Genomic DNA, 17020 nt, shown 5'->3' on the forward strand with positions numbered 1-17020 from the left:
CGCCAGACCCTCCCCAGGGGTGCCAGTGGTCCACCCTCTAGGGCTCCCAGCTTCCCTCACCTGGGAAATGGGCATGGCAAAAGAGACAAAGAGGTGAGTGGTGGAGGCATCCTGCAGCACCAAATGGGCTTTGGTTGCTCTGGTGAATCCTAAGGACTTACACGACTTTGCCCCCCTCCCCCACCAGGCCTGAGCTGCCTCTTCCTGGCCCTTGGCAGTGCAGCCTGCAGGCAGATGAGTCTTTGCTGTGGGACCCATAATACTGCTAGCAGCCAGCCGCCATAAGGTGGGGCAGGCTACAGTTTGAAAGGGGCCCTGGGGGTTGCCTAGCAGCCATCAGACCACACAATAGCCTTGAGGAGTGTTTGTCTCCTTTGACTGTCTACTCATAGGGAAGCAGACAGGGAAAATGTATGGGAGTTGGGGTGGGGGACTAGTATCAAAGAGTCTCTCCTTGACCAAACTTTAGTCAGGCTCCAACTATCTTCTCAACTAGGCCCTGACTTTTGAGCTTCTGTGTTCCTCTCTGCATTGTCCAATTTTAGCAAGAATCCTAAGTCTCTTTAACCAGAATGCCCCCCATCTGATCACCCTCAATATTTGATCAAATTCCTCATCTTTTACCATCCCCCAGGTGATGTCTGATCACCCTGACTGCCTTCAGTTAGAATCCTGTTAGGTCAGTTTAGCCAGAATCCCCCCTTACCCCTGTTGCTTCCTCTTAGTAGTCTTTCATACACGGATATACCCGCCCTAAACCTGTTCCTTGATTACAAATCCTTACCCTTCCTTGTTGTATTCCAAGTTAAACCCCATCTCTTTCCCCATAGTAAACCCCATTGTAGTACTCCCCGAAATAAAGTCTGCCTTGCTGTCTTTAACAAGTGTCATGAATAATTTTTTTATGAACACTGGCATGATTGTTCCAAGACAAGGAGCTGAAATTACCAAGCACAGAGTGAGGCTTTCCTCGGAAAGGGCATCATTTAGTGAAGTTTGTGTATGGTCAAATAATTTTTAACAACTACCTGGAATAGCATTGCTAGCCTGCTAGCTAGATGTAGCCAGCTCCCCTTGGCCTAGGATCCCCTCCACGGGCTGCCAGACTTCTAGAAAATCCAGAAGCAGGCTGGGCCCTTTCTCCACATGTACAGCTTTTTCTGTTTGAGGCTCTTTCCTGCCTTATTACACCATCATCTTGACTACAAGGTCTGCCTTGGGCACTTTCCTACCAGACATGGACCTCAGCCAAGTGATGGGAAAAAGAATAAGGGATTTGTGTCTAGAGTATATAAAGAACCCTTACAACTCAATAATAAAAAGATAACTAACCCAATTAAAACATGGGCAAAGAATTTGAATATACAATTCTCTAAATGAGATATATGAATGGCCAAAAAGGAAATTAAAAGATGCTCAGACATCATTAGTCATCAAGGAAATGCTGCAAATCAAAATCACAATGAGATACTACTTCACATCTACTAGGATGACTAGAACAAAAAAGGTCAGATAACAAGTGTTGACGTGGAGGATGTGGAGAAGTAGAAACCCTCATACACTGCTGGCGGGAACATATAAAATGGTGCAGCCACTTTGAAAAATAGTCTGGTGGTTCCTTAAATGATTAAACATAGAGTTACCATATGAGCCAGCAATCCCACTTCTAGGTATCTACCCAAAAGAAATGAAAACATATGCCCACACAGAAACTTGTACGTGAATATTTACAACAGCATTATTCACGATAACCAAAAGGTGGAAACAACCCAAATGTCCATCAACAGACAAATGGATAAACAAAATATGGCATCCATACAATGGAATATTATTCAGCTATAAAAAGGAATGAAGTACTAATACATATGCTACAACATGGATGAATCTTGAAAACCTTATGCTAAGTAAAGGAAGCCAGTCACAAAAGACTATATACTATATGATTCCACTCATATGAAAGTTCAGAAAAGGGAAACATATAGAGACAGAAAGTAGATTAGTAGACGCTTAGGGCTGGGAGGAGGGACTGAGGAAATAGAGGGGTGATAGCTAAATGGTTTCTTCTTGATGTGATGAAAATGTTCTAAAATTAACTGTGATGTTTACACATATCTGTGAATATGCTAAAAACCATTGAACTATACATACACTTTATATATATATATATATATATATATATATATATATATACTTTTATTATTCACCCATTAACTGCATAATATGCCAATCACGAGCTAGTTTTCAGCAGTTACATTCCCTTGATCATGGCTGCATAATGATGTGATTAATTGGAAAACAGGGAGACCAGAGATACGGCCAGAGGTGACATCACACAGCCTATGCCACTGCAAAACAATCGTCAAATTCAGTGGCGGTTTGTAAAGCCAGTTCAGTTCTGCTCCCCTTGCCAGAGATTCTCACGTTTGTGAAAATTGGACCAACAAGTGGTGGGGCTCTATTTCCTGGTTTGAATTCTCAGTGGCTTTATCCAGAATCTCACTGGCAACTGGTTACTGTAACACCAGCCCAACCTTCTCTGCGCCCATGCTGGGCACTTCCAATTGTTAAGATAATACTGTAGGTTGCTGTCCCCTATGCTGAACTTGAGCTTCTTCAGGAAGGTTTTGTCCTCCATGAGATCCACTGCATTGAACATGTCAAACCCTTTCATTTTGGTGAGAACGAGGGCATTGCTCATGAGGTCTAGAAGAGGGGTCTGGGTATGAATATTGTAGAAAGAATAAGCAGCCTTTAGACTCTTGTGGGTTGGGTGGTTTATGATGGGAGACAGAAGTGTATAAAAGCTCAGCACATCTGTCACCTCACCGTTTGCCTTCTCCACCACAAAAGTGTCGGTGATATTCTCCTGGGGGTAGAACCAATGTTCACCTCCTCCTGGCTCCTGACTGGCATGAGGTGAAACTGCTTCAGGTACCAGGTGAGGAGCTGGTGCACTATTGGAATGTCCTTTTTTCCCATTGGTTGCGGCCCAGCTGTCTTGGGAATCTCTGGCAGTTGGTAGAACTTCATGGTGCGTTGCATGGTCATATTTCTGCTCAAGTGGGAGAACTTCACTTCAATCAACTTCCGTGGGTTTAGGGACCGATGCTAGTACCTGCAGGTGCCAACAGGCTTTGGTAATACCATCCCAGCAGTGTAAACAGCTTGGAAGATGCCCTCCAGGTGAACCCTCTGGGTTATCTCACGGATCAGGACTGGAGACACCCTCCTGGAGTGCAGCTTCTTATGGACACACAGGAAGTTGATCTCTACCATCTTCTTCTCTGTGTCATAGATATGGATGTTTGCTGGGATGGCGATGATGAATCCAACCAGTTTCTGACCTGAGACCACTAAAACCCCACAGTGCCACTGGGGGAGCCAGCCAGGCGGCCAGAGAGCCCACAGAAGAAATTCTGGAGAAAAATCGGAACACGTTGTCATCATCTTCCACATAATTCTCATTCAGGAGGATGTATAGTTCTTTCAGCACACCATGGTCCCCCTGGTCCAAGGTGTCCCAGGTGAAGCCCTGGGGCAGGGTGTAGGGCTCCTGGCGGATATTGTCTTCGTCAGGCTCCACAGGACCGTGCATGTTCACAACTTCTCCCAGTTTGGGGATGGGCTGCATGTCCCAGAACTGGTAGCTTCACTTGCTAGCCTCCTCCATGGTTTTTGCAGGTCCCTTGAGCCACCGAAAAAAGTTCAGTGGCCTTCTGTATTTCCTGGATCCTCTCTGCTGGCAAAGAGTTCATCCTAACAGGCTGATCCTGGGCTGAATCTGTCTCATGGCCTTTTTCTTTCTTCTTTTTTTGTTTCTTTTTCTTCTTTTTGGCTCCAGTGTCATTGGCTGGACTCAAATCACCTCGGTTGTAGCTGTTGTCCTCCTCGTTCTTGCAATCGCTGCAGTGCTCATGGCCATTTCCATTGCATTTCCAGCTGCATTTCCGGAATGCATTGGAGGTGCCCGGGGCTTCACTGCTGTATCACTCTTGTCCGCCATCTTGAGTTGCCTGTACATACACTTTAAATGGGTGAACTGTATGATATGTGACATGTGAATTACATCTCAAAGATTTTTAAAAAACATATCAGGGATAAAAGGAATGAGAAATAATTTAATCCAAATAAAAGAGAGCAATAGAAGGGCTTGCTTCACCTCCTACACACATGCACACACACACTACCCTTCCAACTCATCTGTGGTACTTAGAATAGTTCTTGTGGCATATATAGTAGGTGCTCAAGAAATATTTGTTGAATTAACGAATTTAGTTTATATCTAAGAATGGATGTATTGGGGATGGGCAAAGGAGTAATACAATAACTGAAGGTTGTCCACTGGGGGAGAAGAACAGGGTCTAGATGGGCATGGGGTGTGGGGCGGTAGTCACTACAAGTTCTCTCTGTATATATTTTGTCAGCCTGGTAGACAACTATTGGTTGGCCAAAAAGTAAGATATTATCGAAAAACCCAAACGAACTTTTTTGCCAACCCAATACTTCCCTGAAATCCAGGGAGACACATCAGTATTTTTAAAAATTAATTAATTAATTAATTAATTTTTGGCTGCATTGGGTCCTCGTTGCTGCATGCAGGCTTTCTCTAGTTGCGGCAAGTGGGGGCTACTCTCGTTGCGGTGCGTGGGCTTCTCATTGAGGTGGCTTCTCTTGTTGCAGAGCACGGGCTCTAGGTGCACAGGCTTCAGTAGTTGTGGCATGCAGGCTCAGTAGTTGTGGCTCACGGGCTCTAGAGCACAGGCTCAGTAGCTGTGATGCACGGGCTTAGTTGCTCCACAGCATGTGGGATCCTCCTGGCCCAGGGATCAAACCCATGTCCCCTGCATTGGCAGGTGGATTCTTAACCACTGTGCCACCAGGGAAGTCCCGAGACACATCAGTGTTTAGCTGCTTCATCCTAGACTCAGTCACCACTTCCTCTATTCAAATCCCTTTTCTTGCCAACTGCTCTATCATATTCTGCTCTTCCCATGGCCACCATTTTCCTTCCTCTCTTGCAATCCCACTACCTGGATGACTGCAGTCCCACTAGGAGTAGAGCAGACTCAACATCAAAAGAGCTGTCTTATGAGGTAATGAGCTTCATGTCACAAGAGATGCTTAAGCAGAGGATGGAGACCTACTATTAGGATTCTGTAGACACCATTCCTGTATGAGATTCCATCACATACTATATAAGAATGGTCAATTTACGTAACATCACTTAATTTCAATTTCCTCATCTGCATGCACACATACACTCCCTCAAACTTAATTCGGATAGTCCCTACTTCAAACAAATCCACAATAAGGAATTCTGGATTTCCAAGCCAATAACCTTTTAAAGGTACAGGAAGGATATATATTTTTAAAATAGTCAATAATAATCCAAATAATAACCCAATGTATGAAACACACGAGTCCATACTGATAAAAATAAATGATTGAACAAACAAATAAATAGAGGAGAAGGGAAAAAATCTTTCATACAGAATGATTCCAAATAATATATGTATTCCCTTCCTCTAGGTGGTGGAGCTTAACACCCTCCCCCTCGAGTATGGGCTGGACTTAATAACTCACTTCCAACCAGTATGTGTACAGAATAGAGATGTGTATAGAAATGGAAACGTAGTAACTTTCTGATGGAGAAATCTGGTAGACACTGACTTAGAAAGGTGATGAAAGTTCACACCACCAGTGATGTCATGAGGATGTCATGCCCTCCCTGATACCATGAGATGAGAAGGGCACTTCACCTCAGTGTGTTCTTCCCCCAAACCAGTCACCCCCAGTCTAGTTATAAGGAAAACATCAGGCAAACCCAAATTGAGGGACGTTCTACAAAAATACCTGTCCAGTACTCTTCAAAACTGTCAAGGTCATGAGAACCAAGGAGAATGACAAACTGACAGACCAGAGGGGCCTAAGGGGACATGATAACTAAATACAAAATGGTAGCCTGGATTGAAGCCTGGAACAGAAAAGAACATAAGTGGAAAAACTGGTATAATACAAATAAATTCTGTAGTTTAGTTTACAGTAATGTAACAATGTTGGTTTCTTAATTTTGACACAAGGGCCACAGTTATGTAACATGCTACTATAAGGGGAAACAGGGTGAATTTTCGGTACTATCTTTGCAGCTTCTCTGTAAATCTAAAATTATTCTAAAATAAAGTTTATTAAAAAGAAACAAAAGGAATAGTCTCAAGATTCCTTTAACAAGATTTAAAGGATCTTAATTCCACCATCCGTCCAGGATTTTTGTAGAGAGAGGCACTAGAGCATAATGGTTAAGAATTGATTGAGGGCGCGCGCGCCGCACAGATGGCGGCAGTTGGCTATGACGTCCGCTCGAGCTCTCCAGGCTCGGCGGCTCCTGGTTAAGCGCCCGCCGCCCGCCGCGCCCCGCGCCGCCACGCCCCGCGCGCCCGGGACCCCGCCCCGCGCCGCGCGCCCGGGACCCCGCCGCGCCCCGATACGGGCGACGTCCTGCAGCAGATCATGGCCATCACCGACCGGAGCCTGGAGGAGGCGCGGGCCAGAAAGCATGCTCTGAATTGCCATGGGATGAAGCCTGCTCACTTCAGTGTGCTCTGTGAGATCAAGGAAGACAGGTGAGCAGAGTAAAGCTCCGGAGAGAGAGGACTGCTAGCCAGTAACCCGCAGCCAGGCTCCACGCTGCCCCTCCACACCCTGTCTTGGCTCAGGGAGGAAACCCTGCAGCCACAGGCCCGGGGCCGCACTGTCTGCTGCTCTCACTGCACCCATGATGGCTCCTGGCCTCTGCCATCTGTCTCTCCCTGTGAGTGCAGGGTCTAGGACTCACCGTGTCCTAGGACTGCCCTGGTACCTGGCGCATGGTGTACACACCTTATATTTTTGTTTAATGAAGAACTGTTTCTAGTGACTGATACCGTTTAGGTGAAATCCTTTTTATCCTGTACACCTTACGGGAGTTCAGGAAGATTGAGCGTCTGGGGCCTGACTTAGAACACAAGGCTTATCATTCATATCATCCTGAAAAGAAAGCCACCCTGCATGTAAACCTAGCGTTGGCGGACGTTCCTGGAAGCACTACCCTATGAGTTCCAAGAATTGCCTTCCCATGCCTCCTCCGGCCTGTGGGAGGCACGCAGGTGCATCTTCCAGGGTTGGTATGCAGGCACTCCGCCTGTGCTCTTCTCTGCGGTGTCTGCCTGCAGCCGTCCCTGAAGGCCAAGGATACACTAGGAGTACACCCCCTTCCCGAATCCTTCCATTGAAACAGCAGTCCTTCTTGGTATCTGGAGGAGCTATCCTGAGGAAAACACATAAACCCTTTTTGGAGAGCTTTGAATGTAGCTGGGAGGACCCGATACTGGCCTAGTCCCTTTCCTGAAAACCTTGGGGCTGGGTGCATTACAGAACTCAGAACTGTGGGTTTTAGGTATGTGGTGTTGACAAGGGCTGAGGCAGAGCCTGCGTTCAGTGACTTTTAGCGTCAGAGCGGTAACAGTCACACACGCTGGTGTGGGTCAGGTTTGCCTCCAAATGAACTTGAGTGCCAACTTGCGTAAAAACCTTTGGATCTTAGATTGCAGATGAGTATCCCCTTGAAGAGCTGCCAGGCTCCCTGGGCACTTCATACCGAGGGGCTTGTTCTGTCTTCTCTGAGCCGTGACTGTCCCCTGTGCTGGCCTCAGGTGCACATCTGTGCCTCACTTTGGTCAGTTCTGGGTTCGCTTTGTCTCTGAGGAACAAGAAGTCCCAGCTCCACCAACCTTGTTCTCAGGCCAAGGAGCCCTTGCTGTGCTGTGGGAGCCCAGGCAGCTGCTGTTGGGGGAGTGGATGTAAATAACTCATCACACAAGGGAACGCCCTCCTACTTCCTCACCCCTGTTCCTGGGCCTGGCCGGGAGTCAGGCATATGTAATCCAGCAGTTTTTTACCTCTGTTTCCCTTCCTCCTCAGCCACTCGGGTCTGTAGCAATTGCAACATCATGATAGGTAGCTTCAGCCTTCTGGTTAGGGCCAATGTGTGACTTCTTCCAGAATTTGAATCCCTTTTGTGATTGGCTGAACCAGGGGCCGAGACCCCTGTGCAGTATTTCATCGTGACCGTGCAGGGAGCAGATCTCCTAGAGCTGGGGGGGTGGTGGTTATTTTTCAGGTTGCTTGGAGTGTCCTTTCTTGGCCGCACAGTCTCAGAGTGACTCGTGAATCGAGCCTCTGATTCTGATCAACCTATCATAGCTCCTCTGCAGCTATAGACTGTGGTCCGTCCCACAGGAGCGATTTACATTTGAAGTAATTAAACTCAAGTATAATTAAATAAGGCGCTTTTCAGCCACACTAGCCACATCTCAAGTGCTCAGTAGCCACGTGTAGCTGGTGGCTCCCACATTAGACAGTGCAGATCTAGAACGTTCCCTCATTGGAAAGTTCTATTGGACAGACAGGTGGATTAGTATAGAAAAACAGACAAATCAAGGATTATGAAAAAAAAATCTAATGTCCATGATGACTAGAGAAACACAATGTAGTCCCTATGTACAATGGACTGTTGTTCAGCCATAAAAAGGAATGAAGTTGCATGGCACAAGCTACAGTATGGATGAACCTTAAAAACTTTATGCTAACAACAAGGCCCTACTGTCAGGGAACTATATTCAATATCTTGTAATAACCTATAATGGAAAAAAATCTGAAAAAAGAATACATATATACATAACCGAATCACCTTGCTGTACACCTGAAACATTGCAAGTCAACTGTACTTCAATTAAAAAAAAAAAAACCACTTTATGCTGAGTGAAAGAAGCCAGACACAAAAGTCCACAATAGTGTGTGGTTCCACTTATGTGAAATGTCCAGAAGAGGTAGAAAGAGATCAGCAGTTACCAGGGGCTGGGGTGGGGGAATGGGGAGTGATTGCTAACGGGGACAGGGTCTCTTTTTGAGGTGGTGAAGAAGTTAGGTGGTGGTTGCACAACCTGGTGAATGAACTGAAAACCACTGAATTATTCACTGGAAAGGGGTGAATTGTATGTCACATGAGTTATATCTCAAAAAAGCTGTTATAAAAACCAAAATAAAAAAAAGGATTGAACCCCAGCTCTGCTGCTTATCAGCTGTGTGACCATGAGTAAGTGACTTAACCTCTCTGTGCCTCAGTTTACTCATCTCTGAAATGAGGATAATAATAGCACTTACCTCATAGGTCAATATGAGGTTGGTATCTGTTGATGAGTTAATATTTTAAAGTGCTTAGCACAATGCCTAGCACTAGTAAATGCTATATAAATGTTTGTTAAATAAAATATAAAGTAATACTTACGAAAACTTCTGTATAGGCCCTACCAGTGCAGCAGCCCATCTTATACCTCAGTGCACACCCATTGGATTCATATAACATATCCAGAATATAATTTAGGGCTATTTATGAAACTAGTAACCTGTAAGATGGCGTTCACAAATCCCCAAAAGGTGACCAGAGAAGCTGCTTTAGAATAACAGGCTGCCTTGGGGACTTCAGCTGCAGACTGGCAGCTAATGGTAGATGATGGTATGTCAGGAAGAAACCTACTAGACACTGGTGTGCCCAGGGAGGTATTTATATTCCTTACCCCACAGATTCACTTGGGTTGCTTTCTTCTCCTAATGTTCTCCCCACTCACTCTCTGATTAATTAAGACCTTCTTTTCTTTAACACCCAACTTAAATCCTACCTTAGCTCTGAGGCCTCCAGGGTAGTCTTTTCTCTGAACTCCAACAATGCTAGTTGGTTCCTTCATTTGACCTGGAGAATATGCTATCTTATGCATTCTTTTCTCTCCTCATTCAGATCATAAGTACCTGAAGGGTAGGCACTGCCCTTGTGTCCCTCACAGGACAGCTTCCCCCTCCTTGGGAAGTCAGTCAATAATTAGTGTTCAAGACAGAACAGAAAGTCCACTCCTCCTTTCATTCCTCAAATACTTACTGAGCCCTGTGCTTGGGGCAGAGGACCTGGAGGATGAAAGAGTGGTCATTGTCCTCAGGAAGGCCACAGTCTTGAATCAAAACTTTACACGTTAAATTCATACTACCATTAGCTTCTGGTGAGTGTTGGGAAAAATGGGATGGGGGGCGGGGGAAGCAACAAAGGAGGCTTTGTTTAACCTTCTCAGTAATGTCCTTTTATACATAATTTAATTACCTGCAGAAAAAGCAAGTCTCCTGAGGGCATCAAACTGAGGCAAAGGTGGAGGAGAGAGGGCAATTCTGATAGGAGACAGAGAGGAATTTGGAGTGTGGGGAAAACAGAGGACAGGGCTTGGGAGAGAAGCAGGGGAGAGATAGGAAAATATGACCCTTCCCTTAGTCTCTCCGCCTCTTCAGTAGATTCTGTTCTCCGCCTCTAATTTTTTAAAAATAAAAGCCTTGATGCAACTGGATTGCTTGTGAGAACCAGAGAAAGCACAGGCAATACAAAATGAAAGTGCCCTCCCAGAGTTCAGCCACAGGAGTTTTGCGTGAATAACTACCATCTCTATACAGGTACCCAGACAGGGAACAAGGCACACAGTGCCAGCCTTCCTAAGGCTCCCAGTCTAGGGATGAGACAGATAATAAATAAGCAGAAAAGTAAATACATAATTTCAAATTGTGATAGCTAACAGGAAGAAGAAGTATCAAGAGAAAGTAATGAGCAGAGGGCCTGCTTTAGATTTGGTATACAGAGAAGGCCTCTCTCAGGAGGCATTACCTCAGCTGAGACCTAAAGATTAAGCTGCCAGCAGTACAGAGCCTGGGTGGGAGTTGGGGAGAGTGCTCCAGGTGAGGGGAGCAATGAGAGAGAGGAAGATTAAAAAGAAGAAGAAAGCATAAGGGGAAATATTAGTAGGAGATAGTACATCCCCTGAGGCTCAGGGTAAATGACCTGCTCAATATCACACAGCTAGTCAGCGACAAATGAGAGGATCGCTGAGCTCTACCCCGAGAGATAAAACTGAACAGAAGGCTTCTGGGGCTTCAAGGAAGCATCTAGCAAGAGACCTAGGGACTAAACAACAGGGACAGGGACCCGGCGTACTTTCTAAGATTCTGGAAATTTTGTCAATATTCCAGTTTTAGTGATTTTTGTTAACCCCTCTCTGTTTCCCTGAAGGGGCTGACAGCAAAACCTTTGAATGAAAATCATGAGTATCAGATTAGTAAAAGCTTCCCGGGTGCCAGGCCATGGCCCCTTGTCTCTGGGGGGCAGCAAAGAAGGGGGGACTGCAGGCCTGGATTCCACATCTCAGTCAATCCTGCGAAAGCTGAACCTCAAGACAAAGGGCAAAGGCTGACAGCTCCTGAAGGAGAGAAAAGCAAGCTGAATGCCTGTGTTTGTGGAAGAATCCAAAGCAGGAGGGCTAGATGGTTGGATACATGGTGGGGGATTGAAGGGATGGAGGGGGCTCAACAGTTTATCAGAAGACTCAGACAGAGGTTATCTTGCTCAAGGTCACATAGCAAAGCCAGGAGCAGAACCCAGGTCTGACACATTCCACAGCTTTTCTATTAAATCACTTCAGATGATTTCTCCCACAACTCCTCTTTAATGTTGCTGTTAGGTTGTTTTTAGAATGATTTTTTTTTTAAAAGTGTGTGTGGGTGAGAAGAGTGTGAGTGTGTGTTGAAGAGAGACCCGATTAGATGAATGTGCTTCTGCTCTTTTATTTGCACATTTCCTCTGTGTTTACCTATGACTTCGTGGGATTATTCGATAAATGCATTTCTTGCTGATGAGGCAACCTAATTCCAGAGGATTTGGGGAAATCCCTGAACCTGAAGAGAGGGGCCTGAAAAATATTGAGAATCCCCTTCTGACCAGACCGTTTGGACTCTTGGGACAGCTGAGCAAGGGCAGAGAGGAAGCGTCCAATGGTGTCCATGGGCAGCCATCCTGAGCTGTAGGCTGGGCCTTCATGATTGAGGTTCTATGGGAATATAAACCTGGAAGGAAAGTCAGACAGTGACAGAGGTAGAGACACCAGTCTTCCAGTGTCAGAGAAGGACGAGACAGCTGAATGCTGAAAGAGCAAGAACAGGATGAGAGATCTGGGCAGCTTGTCATCTTTTCCTGATCCATTCTTTCACTGTGTGGATTCCTTCAACTGAAATTGCTATCGATTCCCAGCTTCTCAAACACAGTATAGATGTTAAGAGCAGAAACTCTGAAGTCTCCAGTATCCTTGGCAAATCTCTTAACTTCTCTGAACCTGGTTTTCCCCATGTGTAAAACAGGAATAATGATGGTACTCATCTCATAGGATTGCTAATGAGGTTAAGTGGTATGGAAAGCAATTGGAACTGAGCCTGGAACACAGTGGGCCACTAGTGCACAGTATATATTATTATTTCTTACATTGAATGCAAATGTCAATGACTATTGAATGATCTATACCACTGTGTACTACTTTGAGGCCAAGTTACAGAACCACTGGCCTGGAAGGAATGCTAGAGATTATCTATTGCTCTTTTAAAATTTGAGACACGAGGAACCTAAGACCCAGGGGAGACAAGTGCATCTGAGGAAAAGGGAAAAGCTTGTGCAAAAGCAAAAGGTAGGAAAAGGAATGAAAACGGATTTAAAGTGGCTGTAAGCCAGACGAATGAGTGTGTGTATGCATGTGTTGGAGGGGTGGGGAGAAAGGAGGAAGACTGGAGGGTATATAAGGCTATAGAGGAAGCAAAGACAAGAATATGATGTGCTTTTGTGTCAAAGTCAGGAGTTTGGACTTTACCTAGACCAGTACTGTCTATTAAAAATATAATGTGAGTGGTGATCATTTTCAAATGTATAGAAATACCAAATCACTATGTTGTGTACCAGGAACTAACACAGTGTTGTAGGTCAATTATATTTCAAAAACAAACAAGCAAACAAACTCAGAGAAAAAGAGATCAGATTTGTGGTTACCAGAGGAGGGAGGTGGGGGTAGGGGGAATTGGATGAAGGTGGTCAAATGTACGAACTTTCAGTTATAAGATGAGTAAGTACTAGGGATGTAATGTACAACATGATAAAGATAATTCACACTGCTGTATGTTAAGCGAGTAAATCCTAAGAGTTCTCACCACAAGGGAAAATTTTTTCTTTTTCTTTTATTTTGCATCTATATGAGATGATGGACGTTCACTAAACTTACCGTGGTAATCATTTCATGCTGTATGTAAGTCAAAGCACTATGCTGTCACCTTAAAGTTATACAGTGCTGTATGCCAATATATCTCAATAAAACTAGAAGGAAAAAAAATAATGTGAGCCACATACGCAGTTTTAAATTGTCTGTTAACCACATTAAAAAAAGAAAAAAGCAACAGACAATATCAACTTTAATATTATATTTTATTTAAGCAAATATATAAAAATATCATTTCAACATGTAATCAATATAAACAATTATTAATGACATATTTTAAATTCTTTTTTAGTACTGAATCATTGAAATCTGGCATGTATTTTACATTTATAGTGCATCTCAATTTGAACTAGCCACACTTCAAATGCTTAAGAGCCACATGTGACTAGTGGCTAGTGTATTTGTCAGTTCAGATCTAAGTGATGGGGAGCCACTGACAGGTTTCAAGCTAGGGAGTGCCATGGTCTGACGTGCGCTTCAGAGCAAGAACTCTGGTGATGATGGGAAGGGTGGATCGCGACGGGGACTCCTCAGGATTGCTATGTATAATTGCGCAGGTTGTATGGTACAGGAAGCATGAAAGGGGGCTGAAATCTAGTCCACATTCCACTTATCATGCCAAGTACTGGCCCAACACTGCCAGCTCAGAGGAAAGTGAGCCTTTCCTTAACTGGTTAGCCCAGAGGCAAGGCCTGTTTCCTAATTTTCACAAAGATGCTGTATGTGCTAGCAGTAGCCCTGGGGAATACCAGACCAGTGTTGGAGGCACAAACCTCGTTCCACAACTCCAATGGATAAGAAGTATCACTGCTCTTTATAAATCAGAGTTAATTCCATTTTGAGCTCCCAATCCCATAAGTCTGGAGGGAAACTCAGCCTAAGTTATTCTCGGGACCCCTGACTCTGATTTGTGCCTAGGTTCTGGAAGTCTATATGCACCAGCACATGGCAGTATGGCCCTCTAGTCATCAAGCCGTCTGCTCACACTGGTAAATGTTGACATACACATTGACCCCTGTGCAGGGCCCTTCAGGTCCGCAGCACTGTGATGCTTTTGTGAAAAACTTTTGCTTCCGGTCCCAACTTCCTAGATTCCGTACCTCACCACTTCTCACTAAGGCCTTCCCCATACGCTGCCCAGAAGCCAGGCCAGGCTCTGCCACTCTGGAATCCACAGAGCTCTTTCTCTCCTTCCTTTATATTGGAGAAATCTCTTTTTTAATCTGGGAAAATCCTCTTCCCTTACTATTTATTCCAAGATGTTTTTTCTTTACTGCAGATTTTTTCCTCCCTCTGGGGCTCAAGGCTCTTGTGAACAAAAGCCAGCCAGTACTGTGGGAAATGTCAGTTTTCTGCCCTTCTACAAACCTCCTGGTGACCAAGAGGGCCAGAACCTGCTTAATGGAAGGAAATAAAAGGAGGAATATATGGGGTGAAAAAATATATATATAAGCATATTAATCTCCTAAAATATTATCCAACTATAGAGCAACAGGAACTCTCGTACACCACTAGCGGAGGTATAAATTGGTACAACCTCTCTGGAAAATAATTTAGCAGTATCTGTTAAAGATGAACATATGCATGTCAGAAATATAATCTATAGGTATACATCAAGTACAAATGAGTGCTTATGGCCACCAAAAGACATGTATAAGAGTATTCGTAGCAGCACTATTCTTAATAGGCCCAAACTGGAAATAACCCAAATATCCATCAACCATAAAATGTATGATTTAACATACAATGGAATATTATACAGCAGTGAGAATAAAACAACACACAACAACATGATTGATTCTCACAAACATAATGTTGAGCTAAGGAAATTAGGCACAAGAAAATCATACAGTATGATTCTATTTATACATAAAGTTTTTTAAATGGCAGAGCCTAGCTGTGGTGTTGAGAGCCAGTATAGCGGTCACCTACAGGGAGAAGGGAAGGGGTAGTATTTGAGAAGAAGCACGAAAGAGGGCCTTTTGCATGCTGGTAATGTTCTGTTTCTTGACCAGGGTAAGTTCAGCTTGTAGTAATTTATCAATAATATATTGGGCTTAAGACATGGAAGCAACCTAAATGTCCATCAACAGATGAATGGATAAAGATGTGGTACATATATACAATGGAATGTTACTCAGCCATAAAAAAGAATGAAATAATGCCATTTGCAGCAACATTGGTGGACCTAGAGATTATCATATATTAAGTGAAGTAAGTCAGACAGAGAAGACAAATATCATATGATATCACTTATATGTGGAATCTAAAAAAAATGATACAAATGAACTTAGTTACAAAACAGAAATAGATTCACAGACATAGAAAACAAACTTATGGTTACCAATGGGGATAGCAGGGAGGGGGAGAGATAAATCAGGAGTTTGAGATTAACATATACACACTACTATATATAAAATAGTTAAACAATAAAGACCTACTATATAGCATAGGGAACTATAGTCAATATCTTGTAATAAACTATAATGGAAAAGAACCTGAAAAATAATATATATATATATATATATATATATATATATATATATATATATATTTATATATATATTTATAACTTTGCTGTACACTCGAAACGAACACATTGTAAATTAACTATACTTCCCATAAAAATGCATAAAAATAATAATATATTGGGCTTATAATTTTGTGTGTTTTTGTGTATATAGCCAATACAAAGTAGAAAGTTGAATAAAAAAATAAAAATATCAGCCTGTCACACCAATTAGCTGACTGTAGCAATAATCCAGGTGGTAAAGAATAAAGACCTGAGTAATTTAAGATCGTGGAACTAAGGAGGGAGAAGCAAGGATCAATGAATGATTGGATGTGGACAGTATAGAGGGGGAGGGGTCAAAGACAATGCCTGGGATTTGGGCTTGGACAACTGGGCAAATGATGGTGTGATGGTTGAGATAGGGATCATTGGAAGAGGTAAGACTAGGTGAATGAATGGGTAATGAAATCCGGTTGGCACATGATGAGCTCATAGTGTCTATGGGACATTTATGTGGAGAGGCAGTGTGGCATGGGGTTTAAAAGTGAGGGTTAATTTTTGATTCTGGATATGATCGAGCAAACACACACGTCTCTTTATCAACTACGGAACTTGACTCTAAAACTTGTACAGAAAGCATGAGCAACTCTTTCAGAACTCGGCATATATCAGCAGACAAATCAGAGAACACTAGAAATAAAAGTAACACCGAACTGGTGGTAAGTTTACCACTTTTGTTCCTCCAGCATCTCCCACCACAAACTCAACACATTCTGAAAACTGCAAGTGAGCAGAGTGGTGCGAAAGGAGATCCAGGAGGAAGCCTCTAGTTCTGGATGGAGGAGCAGCAAAGGGAAGTCCTAAGCCCCAGATAGAGTGCAGAAAATACACGGGTGCTTTCTTCTTCCTCCTCTTTTTTCTGTTCCCTCACGCCCCGGTCACCAGGTAGTCCCACGGCCGGGTATGGGAAATGGCAGAAGCCAAAAACTCTGAAGGAGAAGACCCTTCCTCTCTCTTCAATGCACCTGAAGCTCTAAGAGGGAGAGGCCCAAACCCGGGGCTTTCTTTTTGTCTCTGTCACCCCCTTCCTTGTCCCCTCCCACTTGTCCCCTCCCAGTCCCAGCGCAATCCTGGACATGGGTTCTTTCTAGCCCAGAGAACCAAACATGGAAGCCTGGGGAACGAGGAAGTACTGGAAAGATAACGAAGTATGAGGAGCTCAGGAAAGCCGCCCGATAGAGCTGTTTCCTCTTGACCCCTGGGCGCATTAAACTGCTCCTAATTAGCATAACGCAGATGGAAAACTGAACTAACGGTTCTTCGTCAGGACCCAACTGACTACTGGTTGGCGAAT

General features: G+C 43.9%; 1 protein-coding gene and 1 pseudogene across 1 annotated transcript in view; one reads left to right on the top strand and one right to left on the bottom strand.

Annotated features, from left to right (window-relative positions):
• Positions 1-2410: 2410 nt before the first annotated feature.
• LOC103019855 (glycylpeptide N-tetradecanoyltransferase 1-like) lies at positions 2411-4003 on the bottom strand (annotated as a pseudogene).
• Positions 4004-6477: 2474 nt separating this feature from the next.
• Positions 6478-17020, top strand: part of CCNB3 (cyclin B3) — a 113328-nt gene continuing 102785 nt past the window's right edge. The window contains exon 1 of the mRNA XM_057539067.1: positions 6478-6620. The gene's annotated coding sequence lies outside the window, so the exon portion shown is untranslated. The remainder of the gene's footprint in view (positions 6621-17020) is intronic.

This window comes from Balaenoptera acutorostrata, chromosome X, assembly GCF_949987535.1.
Source record: "Balaenoptera acutorostrata chromosome X, mBalAcu1.1, whole genome shotgun sequence".
Taxonomy (NCBI): Eukaryota; Metazoa; Chordata; class Mammalia; order Artiodactyla; family Balaenopteridae; genus Balaenoptera; species Balaenoptera acutorostrata.